This window comes from Fukomys damarensis, unplaced genomic scaffold, assembly GCF_012274545.1.
Source record: "Fukomys damarensis isolate Sample0158 unplaced genomic scaffold, DMR_v1.0_HiC HiC_scaffold_3, whole genome shotgun sequence".
NCBI classification, from domain to species: domain Eukaryota; kingdom Metazoa; phylum Chordata; class Mammalia; order Rodentia; family Bathyergidae; genus Fukomys; species Fukomys damarensis.
In genome coordinates, this window is record NW_022900915.1 from 33,115,794 (window position 1) to 33,125,331 (window position 9,538).

General features: G+C 42.0%; 1 long non-coding RNA gene across 1 annotated transcript in view; it reads right to left on the reverse strand.

The window, feature by feature from the left end:
• Positions 1 to 8,337: 8,337 nt before the first annotated feature.
• Positions 8,338 to 9,538, reverse strand: part of LOC104871339 — a 6,362-nt gene continuing 5,161 nt past the window's right edge. Inside the window, exon 3 of the long non-coding RNA XR_782847.2 lies at positions 8,338 to 9,047. This is a non-coding gene — a long non-coding RNA (uncharacterized LOC104871339). The remainder of the gene's footprint in view (positions 9,048 to 9,538) is intronic.

A 9,538-nucleotide genomic window follows, 5' to 3' on the forward strand; every position in this document is an offset into this window, starting at 1 on the left:
ATTTATTTATTTATTTAGGGGCATTTTACCAGGATGAAATCCTAGAAGTGAAGCCTTTGAGAGAGTCTGCCTCCTGACTCCCTGCCAATTTATACCATTTTATATTTCATTATTAGTAACACAGCCTGTTTTAGAGTCTCTGGCAATCTATCTGAGGAATGTCATTTTGGTTTTCTTTTTGTTTTAAAAAAAATGATTAATAAGAATGAACAAAAATATCCCGGTATTTGGTTATGTTCTTTGTTTTTCATTTGAGGTTTTTTCCTTTATAAGAGCTTTTTACATATAAAGGATACAAACTAGTGTGATTGCTGCAAATTCTATCTCTCTTTTTTTTTTTTTGCTTTTTTGAGACAGGGCCCCACTATGTAGTTGAAACTGACCTGGACTCCTCCAACTCACAGTGATGCCCCTGCCTCCGCCTTCTGAATGGTGGGATAACAGGTGTGTGCCACCATGCTTGGCTTTGTATTAGTTTCTTGTGGCTACTATCACAAATTATTACAAATCGAGTGATTTAAACCACGGGACATTATTGTCATAGTTGTGGAGTCTAGAAGTCTGAAACTGAGATGTGAGCAGAGCCCTGCTCCTTCTGCAGGCTCGAGGGAGAATCTGTCCTTTCCAACTTCCAACTTCTCATGGCTGCCACCCTTCCTTGATTGGGGGTCACCTCATTCCAATCTCTTTTTCCACAGTCACATTGCCTTCTCCTCTTGTCCATCAACTTTCCATTGTCTTCACTGCCATATAAATATTTGTCACTGGATTTAAGGCACACCAGAACCCATGATAATCTCCTCATCTCGAAGTATTTAATTTCATTTCATCTGCACAAACCATTTTTTTCTAAATATGGCAACATTCACAGGTGTCAAAGATCAAGAATGGGTCCATGGGCTGGGGATATAGTTCAGTGGTAGAAGGACTGATTACTTAGTCTATAAGAGGCCCTGGACATGCATGCGCGCGCGCACACACACACACACACACACACACACACACACACACACACAAGTGGGAGTCAAACCAGGGTTGGGTTTTTTGGCTTCAGAAACCAGCACCTATTATAGATTTTAAATGATTTAAGAATTTTAAACTGAGATGAAGTGAGAAACTGTAGCTCTATGTGCATACCTAGGATTATTTAAAAAAGTCTTGTGTTCTGAATCAAGCATTGATGGTGGTAACTGTTTTTAAATGTTAAATTTTGTTTTCTTTTTTTCTGAATATGAGGCCACAATCTGGTCTCCTTAGGGACCCAGTGAAAATTAGAAATTGTTATAGAAGAAACAAGAAAACAAATAAAAAGCAAAGAAATAAGGGAACTGTTAACTACTGATGTGCAAAAGAGAATTTCACAGCAGAAAATCCGTCTTGCTAATCAAGCCCTTTATTTAAATAAAATTTTGCAAATACTACCATGTCCTCTTTCAGTATGATAATAACTGCAATTAGTTTTAAAATTTTATTTATTTATTTATTCATTTATTTTTGGTACCCAGGATTGAACTTGGGGATTTGTGCTTGTGAGGCAGGCGGTGGCAACTCTGAGCTAAATCCCCAGCCCACAACTGAGCTTATTAAAGGGCTTGGTTCATGGAGTTTTCTCAAGTGGTTCAGAAAAAAATCCCCATTTTTTCTATCAAAAGCTGGGTCAGAAGAAGGAGGCTGGGGCCGGGGATTTAGCTCAGTGGTTCTGCCGCCTGCCTGGCAAGTGCAAGGACTGGAGTTTGATCCCTGGTACCAAAAAAAAAAAAAAAAAAAAAAAAAAAAAAAAAAAAAAAAAAAAAAAAAAAAAAAGAAGAAGAAGGAGGCTGTAACTTGGGGAAAGATGACATTCTAGATATTTTCCATCTTCCCCTTAAAGATTCATTTTCCATCCTTTGTACTGTATTTTTCAGCAGTTGGGGAACTCATGAACCTCACCAATAGCTCTTTCTCTTTGCTGTGGTTTAAGGTTGGAACCCAGCAAATCGATCTCAGAGGTGTCTGTTCTGGCAGATTGTCTTCTCCCCAATATGACCCTTTTTAAAAATTTTTTTATGACCCTTTACATTTAAAATTATTGAAGGTGCCAAAGAGCTTTTGTTTCTCTGTGTTGTATTTTTTCATATTGTAAGCCAAAATAAACTGTTTGTTTTTGGAACTGGGGATCAAACTTGGGTCCTTGCACTTTCAAGGCAGGCAGGCGGCGGCACCATTGAGTTAAATCCCCGGGCCTAAACTTTATAAATTTACCCAGCTTCACATATTTCATTAGAGTAATTTTTATGGTTTGGGTTGAAAATGTCCCCCCACAGCCTCAGGCACCCAGAGGCAGAGCATAGGGGAGGTGACTGGTCATGGCGCTCTGCCCTCATTGGTGGGTCCATTTGCTGATGAGTTCTGTGGCTGAGTGTGCTGCTGGGAGGGTAAGGCCTGACCGGAAACGGCAGGCAACTGAGGGAATGACCTGAGAGGGTGTGTCTCCCTCTTGGCGCCTCTCTTCTCTGTCTGCTTCCTGGCCTCCATGACTGGAGGGTCTTTCCTCCATGGCAGACCCTTCCACCATGTACTTCCTGCCATGGAGATGGCTGACTGTAGCTGAAAACATGTGCCAAAATAACCCTTTCCTCCTTTACCTTCTGTGTGTCAGCTGTTTGGTCCCAGTGATGAGCAGGGGCTAAGACAATACTGCCACATGGATTAATACATTGGTGCGGATTCCTGAAAGAATCTCAGGTCCTTGAACTCCTTTCTACGAGACACTGCTTTAAACTTTGTTATACCTTTGAAAATAACTTATAAAAGTGTCATGTACTTCTGACTGTGATTGTGACTAATAAATATCTCCCATGTGGATACTAAGGGACAGTTCCCAGGGATGAAGGAAAGGTAGGGCAGTGGGGGCTGGGGGGTGGGGAGACGGACAGATAGACAGAGACAGACAGACAACAGTTCCAATTATTTATTCAGCCCCCAAGGGACAAAGCTGTTGCAAACCAATGGAGAATCAGCCACATCAACAGAAAACAGGCAGTGCTCTATAGCAGGCAGGAAGAGACCCTGATATTTATTTTTTCTGAGTCTACTTCATTTAGGCATCATGGACACTGAGTTGAGAAACAGTGGGCTTAGGTGTTAGACTAGAAGCGCAGTGGGGGCAGCCCAAGGGCAGGGCCAGACAGCAAGTAACAGCCGGTGGGAGCCCAGGAGAGCCTGTGTGATGGGGAAGCACTTCGTCTAGATCCAGGTGCGGGAGTCCTGATCGTGTGAATGCAGACTTGCTTGTACACGGTAGCAGGCAAAACAGGTGGACAAAGACATCTCTAGAGCAGTAGGTCATTGAACCCTGACTCTTTCATGCTTCCAAGGGGACATGAAAGTCCCAGGCTTTCCCCTCCTGCCCAGTTACCTTCTTAGAAAGAGAATCCAAGGAAGAGAAGGCTGTCTCAGGAGCAAACTTTTGTTCTTAAGATGATACTAGGGGCTGGGAATTTAGCTCAGTGGTGTCACACCTGCTTTGCAAGCACAAGGTCCTGAGTTTGATCCCTGGTACAAAACAACAAACAAAAACTAGGTGTTTCCTAAAGAGATTGTATAATTTTATTAGCTGTTCCTAAAGGGACTGTCTAATCATTAAATCTTAATGATTGTTAAAACTGGGTTGGATATTTTGTTAATTTTTCCCACTAACCTCCTTAGGAGGTTACTCTAGGAAAACTTGATTAATTATAGAACACACAAGAAGAATTGTATTTTTCCTGCACATAGCCACAGAAGACTAATTTTTGATCCCAGTGCACTTCTATTTGCAATATGAAACTATCCTCATAGGTCCCGTGCTCCCTTGCCATTTATCCAGTCTCATTAATTGTCAGAGGTCGTACTTAATAGATGACAGTCACAATGAGTGATGAATACAATTTTGTCTGTTTATAGCAGCACTTTTACTGTCTCGTGTTAGTTCCTTAAGCCAATGCTTGGGAAAAGTACAGAATGCCCAGGGCTACTGTCCAGTCTGAGACTAATATGTGCAATTCCAGACCTAAGGTCTTCGGAGTCCAGACTGTCATCTGGTGCAGCGTCATGGAGATGATTCCTGATCTTGGTGTGGTTAGATTTTTGTGCTGAATTGTAGACTTAAATGAGAAACGGATCCACAAATACTGGGAAGAGTAGGGAAGGAGGAAGACATAAACCTAAAGTCCCCTATAATATGTTGCTGTCTATAATCACTGCCACTACTAACTTTATAGTAGTCCCAGGCCAAAACTTGTCAGAGCTCAGTTTTTTTTTTTAATGCTCTATAAAAGCTATTAAAGAAATGCCTGTGTGATCTACGGATCTCTCTGGCTAATATTTAGAGGTTGTGTGGATGAAGACAGAAAGAATATTGGAAACAAACTTGGTAGATGGGTTTATAGGCCAGCCAATTGTCTGACAAAACAACTTTAGCCCATATAATTTTACTGACCACGATTTTCTGCATAAATGATGATTTGAGCTAGCTTTCCATCACTGAGACATAGTATCTGACAGCCTACACCCTGAAGGAAGAGAGGTTGAATTTGGCTCACCGTTTTGGGAGCTCACGTCTTAGGGGAACTGGCTGCAGAAACAAGATGGCGGAAGGGCGTGGTGGGGAAAAGCTGCTTAGTTCAGGGTGGCCGGAAGCAGAGCGGAGGAACCGAGCCTGAGAGGAAGGCGGCAGGGACGGGATGTGGACCTCCAGGTGATGCCTCTGCTACTCACTTGGACACACGGAAGTGTGCTTTCCCCAAACCAGTTGAGTTGACACACTAAGCTTAACCACAGTTTCCCAAAGATGTTTATACAGATTTCATTTTTCCATATTTCCTCCCGTCTTTCCACCTCCCCATGAGACTCAGAGAGAAGGTCGTCCCAGAATAAAGCTCTGTAAGATTTACTTTGAACTAATTCTGGTGGGTGTATTTTCTGGGCGGGTATTTTCTTTTCTACTTGTGAAAATCATAGTAGTTTTTTTAGTGTACAGGTGCATGTTTGTGATACATAATAATTACAATTATCTGGGAAACTGGTACATGTACTATCTCATCTTTCCCTCCTGGCCGTCCTCTCTCCCCTGGTCTCCAGATCCCTTTACCATTTCTACAGTCTTGAGACCATCATAATGGTAAGTAAAATAAATCAAACAGAAATATATTTTAAAGAAAAAAATAAAAGATAATAGGAAACAGGGAGGTCGACTTTAGGCAGGTTCCCCCCACTATTCAATTAGGGCTTGTCAGAAAGCAGCTAAATATTCAGGCACTGGTTTGAAATCAATAAGGCATATTTTAAAATAACATCTGACTGAGGAAACAATGAATTATGGAATTTGATTTTAAATGACTCCCCTTATTGCAACATATTTTAAAAGCTTCACATTAGGAGAAAATAGGGTAGGGGTTGATTTTAAACAGCAATATATAGCCATCATTAAAATAACAGCAAAGAAGAAAGGTTTCCATTGTTATTTAGGCCAATTTCTCAGTGCTCTTATCATTAATTAATATGCACCTGTCTTAATTCTGTAACTTTGTAACAGTGAACCACTTCCACTGGTTTCAATACCCCACTGTGAAAGCAACAACCCAGGGAGATGGATCGTTTTTCCTGGTCTCAACCAGGATGTCTTAGTCAAGAGGCTTTGAGCTTTCAGAAACATGTCCTAAGCAGAATTCTAAAGATTCTTCCTCCCACCCCACCCAGAGTCCTGTTTTTTATTTATTCAACCAACTGCTAGTTTTGGTACAAGTGTGAAGGGACATTGTGGTTGTAATTATGTTTTCTAACCAATCCACGTCAAATACAAGGACTTTCCCAGGATTATCCAGATGGTCCCAGTACAAACTCAAGAGCCCTTAAATCGCACAAAGCCCAGTGTGAGAGAGGAGTAAAAGAGGAGATCTGAGGTTTGAGGCCCGAGAAAGACTCGATCTGCCATAGTTGGATTTGAAAAAAGGCAGGGGCTATGAACTAAGGAATGGGAGTGGTTGCTAGAAGCTAAGTATGGAGCAAGAAGACAAAGGTCTCGTGCACGGGCTTGGAGTTTAACTCGGCCAACAGTGTGAATGAGGCTGGAGCAGGTTCATCTTCAGGGTCTTCAAAAGGGAGCACAGCCCTGCTAATCCCTGGCTTTCAGCTTTTGGAGATCTGGAGCCAAAGAATGACCTGAGCCATTCTGTGCCTGGACTTCTGACCCACAGTGACTGGGAGATAATGCTTTTAAAAAATTAGACTCTGTATTTTTCAGAGCAGTTGTAGATTCCCAGTGGGAGGCACAGAGATTTCCCACGTACCCACCACCCCCGTGTATGCAGTCTCTTCCATTGTCAATGTCCCCACCCGAGGACCAGAGCTGTTGCTGACGATCCTGTCTCAGCACATATTTATTACTTGGAGCCCGTAGTTAACATTAGGGTTCACTCCGCCTGGTGGCGTATACTCTATGGGCTTGGGCAAGTATAGAATGGTGTGTATCCACTGTTATAGTATCAAGCAAGTAGATTCAGTATCCTGGGTGTTATTTTAAGCAGCTAAGCTTGTGATAATTTGCCATAACAGCAATAGAAAACTAATGTAAAACTCAACCAAAATTAGCTAGAAACGAGGGTTTGAGTTTGATTGATTCTTCAGTACAATGATGTCAAGAATGGAGACTGGCTTTCTTCTCAGCCTTCTGTGCTGTGTGCTTCATCCTAGGTCTCATTAAAAAAAAAATGGCTCTAGCAGATCCGGGAATTGCATCAAATGTCATAATTATGTAGCTAAAGAAGAGGTAATTTCTTTTTTGGCTTCTTTTTTATGAGTGAAGACACTCAAATGACTGCTCTTTTGTGTCTGAGTTTCTTCTTGTTCTTCAATTCCTCAATATTTACCTTTTCCTTCTTCCTCAAAAAATAACCCCCATCCAAAAGGCTTAGTTGGACAAATAATTTTAATGAAGATTTTATTCTGGGCCGGGGATTTAGCTCAGTGGTGCTGCTGCCTGATTTGCAAACACAAGGTCCCGAGTTCAATCACCAGTAATAAAAGAAAAAAAAAATTTGTTTTAATTGATTTAAAAATCACGCCTAGGCATAGCCATGTGCTTGAATTCTAACTCCTAGATATAAGAAGAGTTGGGAGTAACTTTAAAGAAAGGGGCACATTCTTCTTCATCTTTTCACCCTGTTTTCTGAGTGGCTGGAAAATAAATCTCATGGTAAGATCTTCACTGATGATCTTGAGAACATTACTTCTATTCTCATTGTATGGTCAGGTTGGACCCTCATCAACTAGGGATTGAAATGTCAGTGTAATGTCTCCTAATTTGGGTTTGTCCAGACGCTGCATCGGTGACAAGGACTTAAATGGTGAGCACACGTTATTTTGGAAATACAGGAACCAGCTTTAGGGAAGAAGGGCAAGTAGGACAAGGATGGAAAGGAAGTGATAAAGGGGCTGTTATCAAGCCAATTGCCACAGAATGCACCAGACCTAAAAGAAGTACAGAATCCCTGCCAGGAAGTGATCCCACCCACTCTCGCTCTCAGTAACAGGGGGTTAGAGGCACCATAGCTATTTTCAACTCCTGGGACTCAAGGCACTTAGGGGAGAGAAGCCTTAGGTAGAGAGATGCAAACACCTGCCCCAAAATGCCAAGGCCTGTGCAATACGAGTAAGGACTTTAATAGTCTAACAGCTCCTGCCACGTGGTCACTACTCCAAGGGGATTAACTTCAGGTTAACCCATTACCCACTACCACTTGCTTTTGTGTATATCAGTAAAATCAGAAAGCCAGGAGTGTGTAGATGGATTATATGCTATGTTGGAAAACCGTTTAGAGACGTATGCCATTTTTACATTGAAAAGCACCTTCGAGGGTAGCTAGGTTGTTTCTCTTCGTTCATGAAAACCTGCAGTGCCAAGAGCTTCCAATAGCCAGTTGCAAGTCCAAGGCGCAAGCCTCTGTCCTCTGACTTTGCATAGCACAGAACTGGGATCATCGAGGGATGACACTTTTGTTTCTCCCTAATTTCCAGTTAACTCAGTCCTCTCTTCTTTGATAGGGACAACTGATTTTTGAAAGAAATCACACAAATAGTTTCATGTCTACTTCTGGCCTGGTGAACACTCCTATGTTCCCCTGCATAGAAATTCCTGAGCTTGGCCTAGGGGTCTATAATATTTTTGCCACTTTGATTTAGAGACAATCTGAAGTGGCTTAGGTTAAATAGAATAAACAGGAATAGCTCCTCCGAAGTTCCTGAAACATTAAACTGTATTTGAGAACTTTACTGAGAGAATTTTTGTGGAAGAAAAAGCCAGGAACTAGTTCACACCTGACAAATAATTTATTTTAAGTTGATTATATAGTTAGCAGCCATCTCAAAACGAGGACTTGTGATGACTCATTCTTAGTGCAGAAAGGTTCAAAATGTCTCATTCCACGGAGGCAGGATTTTCTTCACTGTGAAAATGGAACGAGCCTGGTAGCTCTTGGTTTTGGTTACGAAGTGATGATAATGTCTCTCTTTTGGACGAGCTTTGCACATCAAGAATGCTGCTTATTCTGGTCTAAAAACTGGTCCTCTGGAGGTGGGTCAGGTGGATAGATAGTACTATCCCCATTTCAGAGGCTGAAAGATGCAATGAGAGCCTGAAGGCTCTTCCCGATGATGGAGCTGGGATGGCAGCCAGGGCTCCTCTGACAACAGGCTCCTTAAGTGCCATTTAAGCTGGCCTTCAACTCAGTTCTAGAAGTGTTGTTTCTGTGCCTGCACTGATGTCCTTGTTCTCATTGGGTGGAAACTGTGGTTCTACCCAAGATGGTCCTGTTGCTCACCTAGGGCAAGGGCATGGATCAGTTTATCTTTTGAGGCTTCTTTCAGTTACTTTTTGTCTATGCATATGTTTTAAAATTGAAGAAGCCTTGGACTCTGGAATCCCTTGGACCTGGGTTTGATTGTCGAATCTGCTTATTATACAAGGGACCTTGCAAGTCACGTCGCACTTGCCTTCTTTATCTGTACAACCAGGTTGCCGGGAGAGTTACCTGTGGGAATGATGCACATAATCACACTTGAGCATTCTGTGTCCACACTATGACAAATCCTATCTGTTCTATCTAAAATATGGATCTAGAGTAAAACCATATTCACTACTTCTGCCCACTACCTAGGAGGACCCATTGTTGTCCCTCGTGTAGATAGGATGACTTCTGTCTAAACTCTGCTCCTACGTCATTTAAATTTTAATTATAAATACTGACATATTAATTGTGCGGACTAAAGGGTTTCCCATGACATCTCCATATATGCATGTATCAAGCTTCGGCTATGCCCCCTTTCTCATATCCCTTACTCTTTACTCCTCCTTCTCACTGTCCCTTCACCCTCTTTTTCTCTCCTCTTCCTGGTTCCCCCTTCTGCACCTTAATGGCCTGTCTTCTATGAGAGACTTTCAGGTGATCTGTGTTTGCTGTGTGTGTGTGTGTGTGTGTGTGTGTGTGTGTGTGTGTGTGTGTGTGTGTTTGTCTATATCTGT